This window comes from Malus sylvestris, chromosome 6, assembly GCF_916048215.2.
Source record: "Malus sylvestris chromosome 6, drMalSylv7.2, whole genome shotgun sequence".
NCBI lineage: Eukaryota > Viridiplantae > Streptophyta > Magnoliopsida > Rosales > Rosaceae > Malus > Malus sylvestris.
In genome coordinates this window covers 3261937-3274008 of record NC_062265.1, presented here as the reverse complement: position 1 = coordinate 3274008, position 12072 = coordinate 3261937, and positions in this window count along the sequence as shown.

Here is a 12072-nt window from a genome sequence, read left to right as displayed (position 1 = left end):
AGAAGCTGGGTCATCTTATAAGTGAGACACATTGAGAAAATAGGAGGAACGCATCTGTTCCTTGACCTAATTTAGAAAAAAAAAATTAATAAACCACTAGAGAAATGATTTTAATACACCGTTTTTCTCCGCATGCATATTTTATGGTTATTTTTTACCGTCATATTGAAAAAAGTAATGAAAATCAAGCAGACGTAAAAATCATTACTTTTCATCTCTAACAATACTATATATTTTGAACAAATTTTGAATATTTTATTATTAACAATTCAAACTCAACCCACTCATTTATAAAACAACCTTCTCTTTCTTTCTTTTTACCTTGTTCAAGGGTCCAACCTTGAGTTTTTTTTTTTTTAATATTTAGCTGATGAATAGTTGCTCTGTAAATTTAAAAAATGACTTCTTTATGAAGATACTCTAAGCTGCTACTAGTGTTAGGCTTATTCCACCCATTTGTGGGCCTAGGCAACACAAATCTCATGATCCTCGATTGTATTTTCATCTTGGTTGTGATGTTTATTATCTCTTTAATTATCGTTAAAAGAGTAAAAATGTAAGCATGATGATAAAATGAGGTTAATGATTTATATACACATTTTTTCTCTGTTTATTTTTGTTCATTAACTCTTCTTTACTTTATTCAGCCAAAATATATCAAAATTAAACCAAGAGCGTATGAACATAAAAAAAAAAAAAAAAAAATCTGTAAAGCAAGTTTTTGTGTTTTCAATGAATTGTATATAGGGAAAAAAACAACGAGGAATTACTGTTTATTTCTTACCACTTTTGAAGTCCAACACTTTATAAGAACTTTTATCACTTCTTTAAATTATAGAGCTATTTTTATATTCTTGATCCATCTTTTTTCCAAGCCACTTACAGAAAGCTAGTTCATCTTATTCATTAATATCCACGTGACAAAAATAAAATGAGAATGGTCAAGCAAACATATATATCCTTTTCACTATCATATGGAATATTGGACCAGTCAAAATGTCGACTTATGCATAAAGACGTGTAGATTAATTAAGAAAAAAAATTTAATTGGATAAATGTTCCTTTTGATAACAAGGTATTCGGGTGAAATATGTTAGAGATTAGACTAAGTTTGTAAACTAAATGATTTATTATCAATACAAAACGAACACATTAATGTAATAATTCAATCATTAACTTCTATGTTATTTAGTTTACGAAATTTAGTCTACATATATAATCTCCCAAAATTGAAGGATGAACAACAATCATCAACTTCGAATGATAAATGGATTAATAACATTGAAATGATTAAATCAACATTTTGCATGACAGAGACTTTACAAATGTTTTAATTTGGGGCTCAGTTGCTAACAGATTTTATTACTAACATTTAAATTTTAACTTCTTAACTACAAAAACTAACCATGCAATTGCTCTATCAACACGACGACTATTTATCCAATTTGACTTTAAGAAACCTAAGAAAGGGAATCTTAGACTTGGTAAGACAACAAAATTAGCCGACACATAGAACCTTTGTTTTCGATCAAACTCAAAACTGGTCTTCTAATTTGACCAGTTGACTCGTTCCTTCACATTGACACAGCGACAGCCAGCACCATGTCAAAAAAGGGTTCGCTCCGGGAATTCCATCAGTCTACGAAAACGGAAAACTTACGGCTTGGGATGAGAGCCCATTGGATCTTCATACTTTTACGACTTTTGTTCTTTTGTTTCGCTATATTTGACCATTATTTATTTTTATTCAGGGTAATACCAAAAGAAACCTTACCATGGCTTTAAGGCTTCGTCTTGTTTTACGACTAGTAGGTCATATTTTTTTTTATTTTGAGTATCTGTATTTCACGATCTATTTTTATTTGTATTCTGTGAGATTTTGACGCCTAAACAGTTAGTTGTTCAAAATATTACATTTTTTTGTTCCTAATTGACGGACGTTATCATCAATTTTCTTTGATTGTTTTTTGGTCGTCCTTGTGTTGGTCGTGGCGTCACCTATATAATTTAATGAAAAATCGCTTCAAGTAACCTTTGTAGCATGAAATATTTTCAACAAAAGAAATTCTAGTCATTTTAAAAGCACTTCAGGTAATTTTTGCAGCACAAAACTACTTAGACTAGTGATCAACTCATGATGTTGGCCTTCTTCTATTCAGATCATCTTAACAAACCAAATTAGTTAATTCTTAAAGTCATAGTTCTCCAAAACTACGCTATGATCAAAACTAGCTGGCTTCAAGGATACTGTTTGCACCCTAGATTTTAAACGGCCAGTTGGCCCGGCTAATTTGAAGGACTTTAAGCCTAAAAAGGCCCATCACAGAGTGACTTGGGTACATTTAGGATCAAAGGCCGTTGGGCCTACGTTTAATTAACAGGCGTAAAGTTTAAGGAAGCCTTGTATTTAGAGAGTTAGCATCCGGGGACATGCTTTAATTAACACACATTTCGACACCTATTTTGTAAAGCTCATTTGTAATGTATTTCAACCATTCGAACCGTCAATATTGTATACATCACTCATAGATCATCCTTGATTAGACAAATTCAAAACTATACCATTAAGACATTCATTTCTAGTGAAGAAAATAATCGATTACTGTTCTACATACAAACATTAAATTTATCCAACAGTCATATGGTTACAGATTTAGGTGGGGTTTTTGGTAGACATAGTCTTTGAGGTAAGACATAAAAAATAAACATTGGATCATTGAAATACATTACGGAGTGGGCTCTAGAAAAATGTGTATTGCTGGATCTTAACCTACATATATATTCAACAACGATATTGGAGTGCCAGTTGAGGTTAAATCACACAAATCAAGATCCTCGCTAGGTCCTCTTTGTGAGGATTCTGGGGATCTGTGAATTGGGTTCATTCATCGTACATCGTGTGGTTAGAAATCATTTTAAATATTTTTATTTAAAATTAAACACAAACAGTACCTGACAAAAAACTGACCACATGATATACGATGAACGGACATGATTTACGAATTCCCATGATCCTCACCAAAAGGATCCGGAGAGGATCCTGCTGGAAATCACATAATATATAATTAATAATTTGGTAATGAAAAGGATAAGATAAGTTTACATCGTGGAGAGTCATAATTCTAGTCGAAGAAAGATTCCAGTGGATTAAGCATGGAGTCATAATCTGGTCGAAGAAGGATTGTAGAGGATAAAAACATAAATAGTTAGAAGGTTAATAAGCAGAAAGTTTGATAGGACTGCGTTACCTACATGCGTCGTTGAGATGTTACATGCATAAAGAAGTACAACTATCCAAGTTCTTTTACATAAAGTGTTTAGTACACTCGTTTTAGTAAGTGTGGGCTTAAATTGATGAGATGATGGACTTTATATGAGCTTATAAGTAAGCTGCGCTATTCCTCATATTGTCAATTCATTTTATGGTAAAACCTCAACTTTTTTCTTTTAGACGTGTTATTAATTATAAGGGCTTTCTACTATGTCCTTGTAATTTATGATATGATTTGTGTCCGTGCATTGATGAGCTTTCCCCCATCCAACTACCCAAGAACGGAGCTAATGAAGGCTCATTGGGGGCATATACCCCCACTCAAGTGATTCGTTTATTAAGTTGTAGATTACAATTATATAATACACACGCATTATTTTTGAAGAAAATATATGTACATAGTATCAAACATACTTTCATACTGCGTATACTCCATATCAAATATTATATGAGCAAAATCGCTATTGTTCTGTTATTCAAACCGAAAAACCTCACTCTTGCGTAATTATGTATTAATATTTTTCTTATCACTTTCCCACTTTTCACTACTACACTGAAATTTTTGTAACATTAAAATTGTGATACATTATCATTTGAAATCATCAATATTTTCATATTGGTTATAAGTCATACTATAATAGGGTTTTTTTAATTGATTTTCGGGTTGCCCCCACTAAAAGAAATTTATAGCTCTGTCTCAGCAACTACCCCATGAAATGTGTTCTCCTTGGTCATATATACATTAGAGTGATACAGAAATAACACTTGATAGTTGACATATACTGGAAGTGGTTGTGGCGCGATTGTTTTCAGTTCAGTGCCAAGAGAAGTTTGAGAGAGGGAGGATGTCTACATTTGTGCCACCGTTGGAGGTTGCAAATAAATGGTGTTTGTATAATGTTGCCCTAGATTTGACTTCTTAACCAACCAATTTAGCACCGTTGGTTGATTAGGTTCTTTTTTATGCCTCGACAACCGAGGAATTGGGGTGTTCTGTGTGTTCTGTTTACCTAAAATAAAAATAAATAGAATGACGTGAAAACAAAACTCGTTTAATTACTTCATAACTGAAACAAAATTTCAATTTTGGAAAAGAAACATGCGGGTACTCGATCTGTATGATAAGGTGTCAATTTGGAGGAGAAGTCCTAAGCTCGGAGACAGAGCCTTGGACTCAATCCTACCACTAGTAGGCCTGGTTTGTGTGCCTTTTGCAAAACAAAAATGGGATAATATGGTGTATGATCATCATACATCTAATCATTTGTCATGTTTTCATTTAACCTTAGTTAACTGTTTTCAAAATTCAAAAAGTAACATTTAATGTGAAAGTTAACTAGAGTTAAGTACAATGATTGACAGATGATTAGGTGTATGACGAGCATACACCGTATTTATAGTGGTGAGCATAAATGTTTCCAATAAAAATTAGGAAACTTTCATGAAAATGACTTGACCTAAGTTTATTTTAACAAAAAAACATGTCATAACTTTATTTAACGAAAAATACTTAAATTTTAATAAAAAATCCTTAAACTTTAATAAAAAGGACAAAAAACTTAAATTTTAATAGAAAAGACATCATTTTAATATTAAAAAAAAAAAAAAAATCTGACGCGCAGGACCCACGCATCCTCACACATACTGTTTATGAAACTTATTACACTGTTTATGAAATTTAACAGTACTACACTATTTATGAAACTTACTATATTGTTTAAAAAACTTACTACATTGTTTATGAAACTTAATGGTACTACACTGTTTATAAAACTTAACGGTATTACTGTTTATAAAACTTAACGGTATTACACTATTTATGAAACTTACTACATTGTTTATGAAATTTGTTTGTACCATACTTGACCAATCCCGAAACTACTGAGCACCAGTCAAGGTTATACCGTCAAGAACCTAGAAGAGTTTCCCTCCAACCAAAAGGCCAATCACAGCGAGACATGTGTCTACATCAGAAGCCAATCATAGCGCGACATGTGTCAACATCAAAAGCCAATCACAACACGACACATGTCAATGTCAGAATGAAACTAGAAACTCTCTTCTATAAATAGAGATCATTCTCTCACAATATTTCCTAATGTCATTTGTATTAAATCATTCACTTGTACTCACTAAAGGAGAGCTTGAACCTCTGTACTTGTGTAAACCCTTCACAATTAATGAGAACTCCTCTACTCCGTGGACGTAGCCAATCTGGGTGAACCGCGTACATCTTGTGTTTGCTTCTCTGTCTCTATCCATTTACATACTTATCTACACTAGTGACTGGAGCAATATAGCGAAAGTCACAAACTTAACACTTTCTGTTGTACCAAAGTCCTCGCTGATTTTGTGCATCAACATTTGGCGCCGTCGGTGGGAAACAATACGAAAGGTTGTGTCGGTTCTCTTTCATTTTTTTCACCTCCGTCGTGAATCTGCGAAATCACAAAAAACCCAGTCCCTTTGAGTAAACGAAAGGCGCCAGAAGTCAGAAAGTTCGGATCGATCATATTATTGGGTTTTGGGAACTTCAACTTGGGATAAGATCAGTTTCCATAACTTGGGATAAGATCAGTTTCCATATTCCACGCTTCCCAAATTCCCAGCAAAGCTTTCACGTCATCATTCATCCTCTCCATCTCCCAAGCCTGTTCATTTATTTATCGACGATCAGATCAATTTCCCGTCACAAGATCATACGATGCAGCAACATCCTAGCTCAGAAATAAACACGAATCAATGGATTGCTAGAATCTCCACCCATACATGGACCTTCCAAATCTCCAGATGGAGAACTCTGCCACTGTTAACCGCTTGAATTGCCGCGCCAAAGGTGGTACCGCTGGTTACAAAGTAGCCATACTCGGAGCAACCGGCGGCATAAGCCAGCCTCTCGCCATGTTGATGAAGATGAACCCTTTGGTCTCTGTTCTCCACCTATACGACGTCGTCAACACCCCCAGCGTCACCTCCGATATCAGCCAGATGGACACCGGTGCCGTCGTGCGCGGGTTTTTGGGGTAGCAGCAGCTGGACGAAGCGCTGACCGGAATGAAACTGGTGATCATCCCGGCCGGCGTGCCTCGAAAACCCAGAATGACAAGAGATGGTTTGTTTAACATCAATGCCGGAATTGTCCAGACGATCAGGGAAGCAATCGCCAGGTGTTGTCCGAACGCCATTGTTAACGTGATTAGCATGTTGGAAATGTGCCCTAAAACCAATCATGTGATGATACTTTACGGACATTTCACATGTTAAACTGATCTAGTTTAATTTCAAGGGCAAAGATTATTGTTTTAAGCCGTCTCATATAAATGTTATATGCTTAAACAATAAGTCCAAGGAATATGTAATTAGGAGAATGTAATTTAAAGAAGTTAGATTCATGAGACCATTCTCTTTTGTATACATATCCTAAACGTTCCTGATCATAGAATTGCCAATTGGGCATTGACAGTCCGTTAAGATCAGTATGTGCTATGTCTTCTCTTAGTGAGAGTGACAGGTCTCGAGTCATTGGTGTGATTGACACCAAGACAAGCATGTAGGTGCTCAATAACGAATGAGTCCACTGAACACGATTAACGAGGAGTTCTCATACTCATGTCACATGAGAACTCATGGTTGGGATAATGCAAAGTAGTCATTTGACCTGAGGCATCATAGTTGTTTTGTGGTTAGGTCCTTGATCTTTGACTATGTCAAAGTCACCCCGTCAGAGGGTGTCCACGACATAGTTAGGGTTAAGCCACTTAGCCATGGAGGCAAGTGAATGCGCAACAAGGGATCTCTAACCTTCAAACCGTTTGAGGGAGAATACTCTATGATATGATTAAGAATCTCTGGCCAGAGTATGAATGAGATTTAGGAAGTCGTTCCAAATCACATTCAAAGTAATCATATAAGTAAAATGAATCACATTGGATAGTAGACATGAAGAAACTATCAAACCAAACAATGTGATCAAGAGTATTGTATTAGAGAAAGACCGTATTGCATTGTAATCCTAAACTGAATAGGTTCTCCACCTCTTCTGATTAGCTTGGGTAACCATGACATACTGCTAGGTGTCACTCATGGTTTGTGGAAGCCCTAAACGTGTATAATCACTAAAGGGATAATTGAAAGTAAGTTTCAATTCACAATCGATTTGAAAGAGTTCTAATCGCCTACTGCCTCGTTAAAAGGAACCTAATGGATCATACACCGTGTAAGGTAGAGATTGAAGAAACATAGGAGATGAGTAAGAATAATTAAATGGTTTGATTATTTATTTATGGCAAGGATTAATTAATATGTTAATTAATCAAATGAATAAAGTTCGTTAAAAGACCACGGGTTAGTTTTGGGCCTCAAGGCCCAATGGGCTTAGAACGTCAAGCCCATTAACTTAAGTTGTATGACAACTTAATTCACAAAGGCCCAAAAAGCCCAATAGAACCCTATGGCCGGCCATTTAGAGGAAGGGTAGTGAACTTGCTTTAATTACAAGTTTGCCACTCCAATGAATAAAGGTATAAATATGACTTTATAGTCAAAATTCATTTAGGGTTTTTTTTGGAGAAAAGAGAGAACACAAAGCTCTACTTTCTCTCTAAAGAGGCCGGCCACCCTTGGAGGGATTAGCTAGTAATCTTTCTCCTCCAAGGTCACTCATCTCTTCTTCACATCTTACCTTGGTGTGGAGACTTAGAGGTTCTCAAATTTGGGAACTTGGAGAATCTTTTCAACCATCCAAATCCATGGAGATAAGAAGCAAGGAATGAAGGCCCTATCTCTTGGGTGAATATCCTTTGCTTATGCAAAGAGGAATCTACAAAGGTATAAATTTCTCAACTCACTTTGATTTGAGTTGAGTCTTGGTTCACCAATCTACTAGGCTTTGAATTTCATGGGTAATGTTTTGTTTTTGAGTGCATACAAGCATGATTCCGCCTTTAAATTTGTTAATTGCATGCTATAGTTGTTGCTCAAATGAACATGTTTTTCACAAAATTTCCTTCAAGTGGTATCAGAGCCTAGGTCTAGTAGTTGGTGAATCCTTTTGGGTTTTGTAGTTCATAGTTTTGATTTAAATGTTGTAATATGTTACAAGCTTTATTCTTGTTTCTTTGAATGTAAATTTTGTTGGAAAATTTGCCATCTCAAATGTTGTAGATGTAGTTCATATGAGCATGAATATTGGAGCTAAAATTTGGTGCCATGTTTTTGGGAAAATTCGGCCAAATCCAAAGGGTGGATTTTTGGGTTCATGTTTGACTTGTTAAAAGTGTTTTCAAGTAACTTTTGGAACCCCTATGTACCCTAGTTTGGTTATATGTTATTTCCCTTAAGTTTGAGTGGTTTTGGGATGTCTTTGGGTGAAAAATGTTCATAGAGATTTTTTGAGTTTTTCATGAATGTTCTTCATTGTTCTTGATATTTTAGCCAAGAACAAAAAGTTTGGTGTTTTGATTCAAAGTTTTGATTTATTTCATAAAGTTTATGTTTTATGTTTTTCATATGTTTAAATGTATTAGATATTTGTTTAGAAAGGTGATGGAATTATTGGTGGGTGTGTAAGGATTAATTCCCTTTCACACACACCACTTGCACCACTTGCATGCTTTATGTCAAATTTACCAATCAACACACACATCACTCCTTTCACCTCTCCAAAACCGGCCACTCCTCAATGGGAGTACTTTTGGGGCTTTTATGCAATTACATAAAGTTTTGATACTTTTGTGTATTTGCACTTTGGCCAAAAGTTTACGTTTTTACGTTTAGGTCCAAAAACGCTAAAGGACAAATTGTTTTGCTCCTTTAATGAAGTTTTTGTATTTGTTGAAATTTTTGGGTTCTAGTTGTAATTACATGAAGTAGTGGACTTTTGTGTTTTTACAAAGTGACCCCAAAAGTTTATGTTTTTGCAATATAGCCCAAAAAGTTGTGGTAATTGCCTTTTGGCCCAAATTAGGTTGAGAACAAAATTTTTTTGTCTCTTTAAATGAGAATTGGATTTTCATTTCATTTAGCTCCATTTAAATCAATTCTATGGATACAAAAATCAAATGACAATGTTGCATTCAAGTTTAATTGGTTAAAGCGTTAATTAATTAAAGAAAGGGTGATTATGAATCTAAGCCTATTATAATTGAGCTATATGATAGGTCGTTTCAAATTTGTTTGAACCATGGGAATGTGTAGATTAGATTTTGGTTGTAATTTGATTTGATCAAATGTTGTAAAAGAGCATAAGCTCTTCTTTACTTTAAAGTAATTTGTATTATTCAAATGTTGTAAAGAGCATAAGCTCATCTTTACTTTGAAGTACTTATTTCTTGTTTTATTTGACATGCATGAAATTGGAGTAGTTGGGTCCAACGCCCAATAGGAACAACACGCCTTAATATGATTAAACGAGTAACTAAAATCAATCACCATCCCTAGACCGAGATTCAACATTAGGCTCGTGTTGGATCTAATCAAAGGTTCATAGTCATCCTAAGACCCTAAGGCAACTATATAGTCCATCAATGAATGCAAACCTTATGTTAGTAGTATCATATACTCTTGCTTTAAAAACCGTTTTATAAGCAGTGGGAGTATTATATACAACTAAATCAATCAAATGGACCAATAGTTGTAATAGGACCAAATTGTTTTAATAAGATTAAAATGTATGTTTATATATGATGAGACCTAAAACCCTCAACCAAACCATTATTAAGTTGAGAAGCGTGAGAGTGCTTTGAACACTCTTTCGTGGCCTTCCACCGTGGTAGGCCCGATCGTTTGTGACTCGTACACCGGCTTCACCCTATAATGGGGGAGTACAAAGTGCGTGCTTACACTCAAGAGGAGTTCTATATACATACATGATGAAGTGAGGTAGGCAACGAGTTTAGCCAACATGATATAATTCTGAGGCTATGCTTGAACCCCTACACGAACTAGGCATGGTGGGAATGACTTAACTAAGTACAATGACGCCAACATGATATAATTCTGAGTCATTCTCTAGAGGCCAAATTAGATGGGTACTTGCAAGAGATGCAAATGAGTAAGCGTACTCTCTCATTATTATTAACGCTAGCCAACACGATATAATTCTGAGGTGGGCTTGGTAATGATGAGTCTCCCATACCCTACTAAGAGTTTCCTCCAAAACTCTCGAATTCCAATAAGGGATATGGAATTTGCCAAAAATAGTGGGTGGTGCTATTTGATTTAAAGACCCGGATCAAATGGCTTAAAATCAATCAATTTATATTCGTTATGTATTTGTTTACCGATATATTTGCAAACGCTATCCAAAACTTGACAAAGAAAAGCCGAATGCTTTAGTTTCCGGACTTGGTACTACAATCCCATAGATTGTCTTTAATGGCTTGTAAATGTATCTAAGTAGTCTCATCCTCACAATCTTCCTATTGATAATGTATCATTGGAAGAACATGTTAGATAAGTCTATCATAAAGAGGACAAGACTTTTAATGTCATAATTCTTCAATTACAAATTGTTGTATGAAGAAATAAGAGTTGCTTTGAACAACCCTTAGCTAACGCAAACATTAGTGCTTGTTTCTTTGTTATTTGAACAAGGAACTTGAGAAGTAAGCACAAGGGCATGGACACTTAAAGTGCCATGATTCTTCACTTACAAATTGTTGTATGAAGAAATGAGAGTTGCCTTGAACAACTCTTGAAAGTTTGGAATTATGTTTAGAACATAATGGTTGGTTGACAAAAATAGTCCATCAACATGGACTTATGATGATTTTGAATCATTGAGCGTTGAAGTGTTACACCACTTCTAGAGACGGAAACTAAGCAATGACTTCACCTTTGTGTCCCTATCCAATTGGTTCACTAAGTTTATTGTAAACTATATAGTGAACAATAACCACACGCTCTCCAAATCGTTTGATGTGTATAACATAATTGAAATAAGTTTCAAGAGAGACAATGGGAGTTTAGGGACCATGACTATTGTAGACAAAGGAGAAGTCAAATGAAGAAAGTGAAATAAACTCCAAGGGAACAAACTTTCTTTATGAAAGGATGGACATTGGAATGGGTATTTGCAAGAAATGTCTTGCAAATGTCAAGAACACACCTTTCGAAAGTGTTGTAAATTGTTCTTGAAAAGTTCAAAACAGTTGGCTCTTCTACTTGAATGCTTGATTCCGTATTAGTAACTATGTTTTACAATCGTTGTAAAAGTGTGACTAATAAGAAGTAGAAGATTAATGAGAGAAGAGAAAGTACTTCACATTCGGAACGTGAATCAAATGTAGATCTCTGCGAAAGCAGATGGTACTTACTTCCTCATATGAACTACCAAAGAAATTGGAAAAACCAAAGATTGTCTTTACATTCCAATTTTAAGGAACTTAATTCCATCACTATAAGGGATGGATGAATGTTTTGTTTGACAAAACATTGTTCTTTATTAATGAATGATTAGATTATTGTAATCTAATTAATTATCTCTATAGTAGAGATGATATGGTAGTGTTAACTGTTTAGAATATAACGATGCTTAAAACCCAAAAGGTTACAAGGTAGTGACTAATCCCAACTAAAGTTGTGATACCTCTAAAACATAAATTACGAGTTGGTCATAGATGGATGCTTTGGATCGTTAGATCCGGATCCAATACCTTTTTATTAAAATTGTATAGAGGCGAAATGTTCGAATCTTTATTCTTTTGGAAAGAAGAAAGAATCACAAAGTTGTTGAGGTTAATTCACTTAGATGTTAGTGACACTTGTCCACAACATAATACTACTCATGATATATGACATTC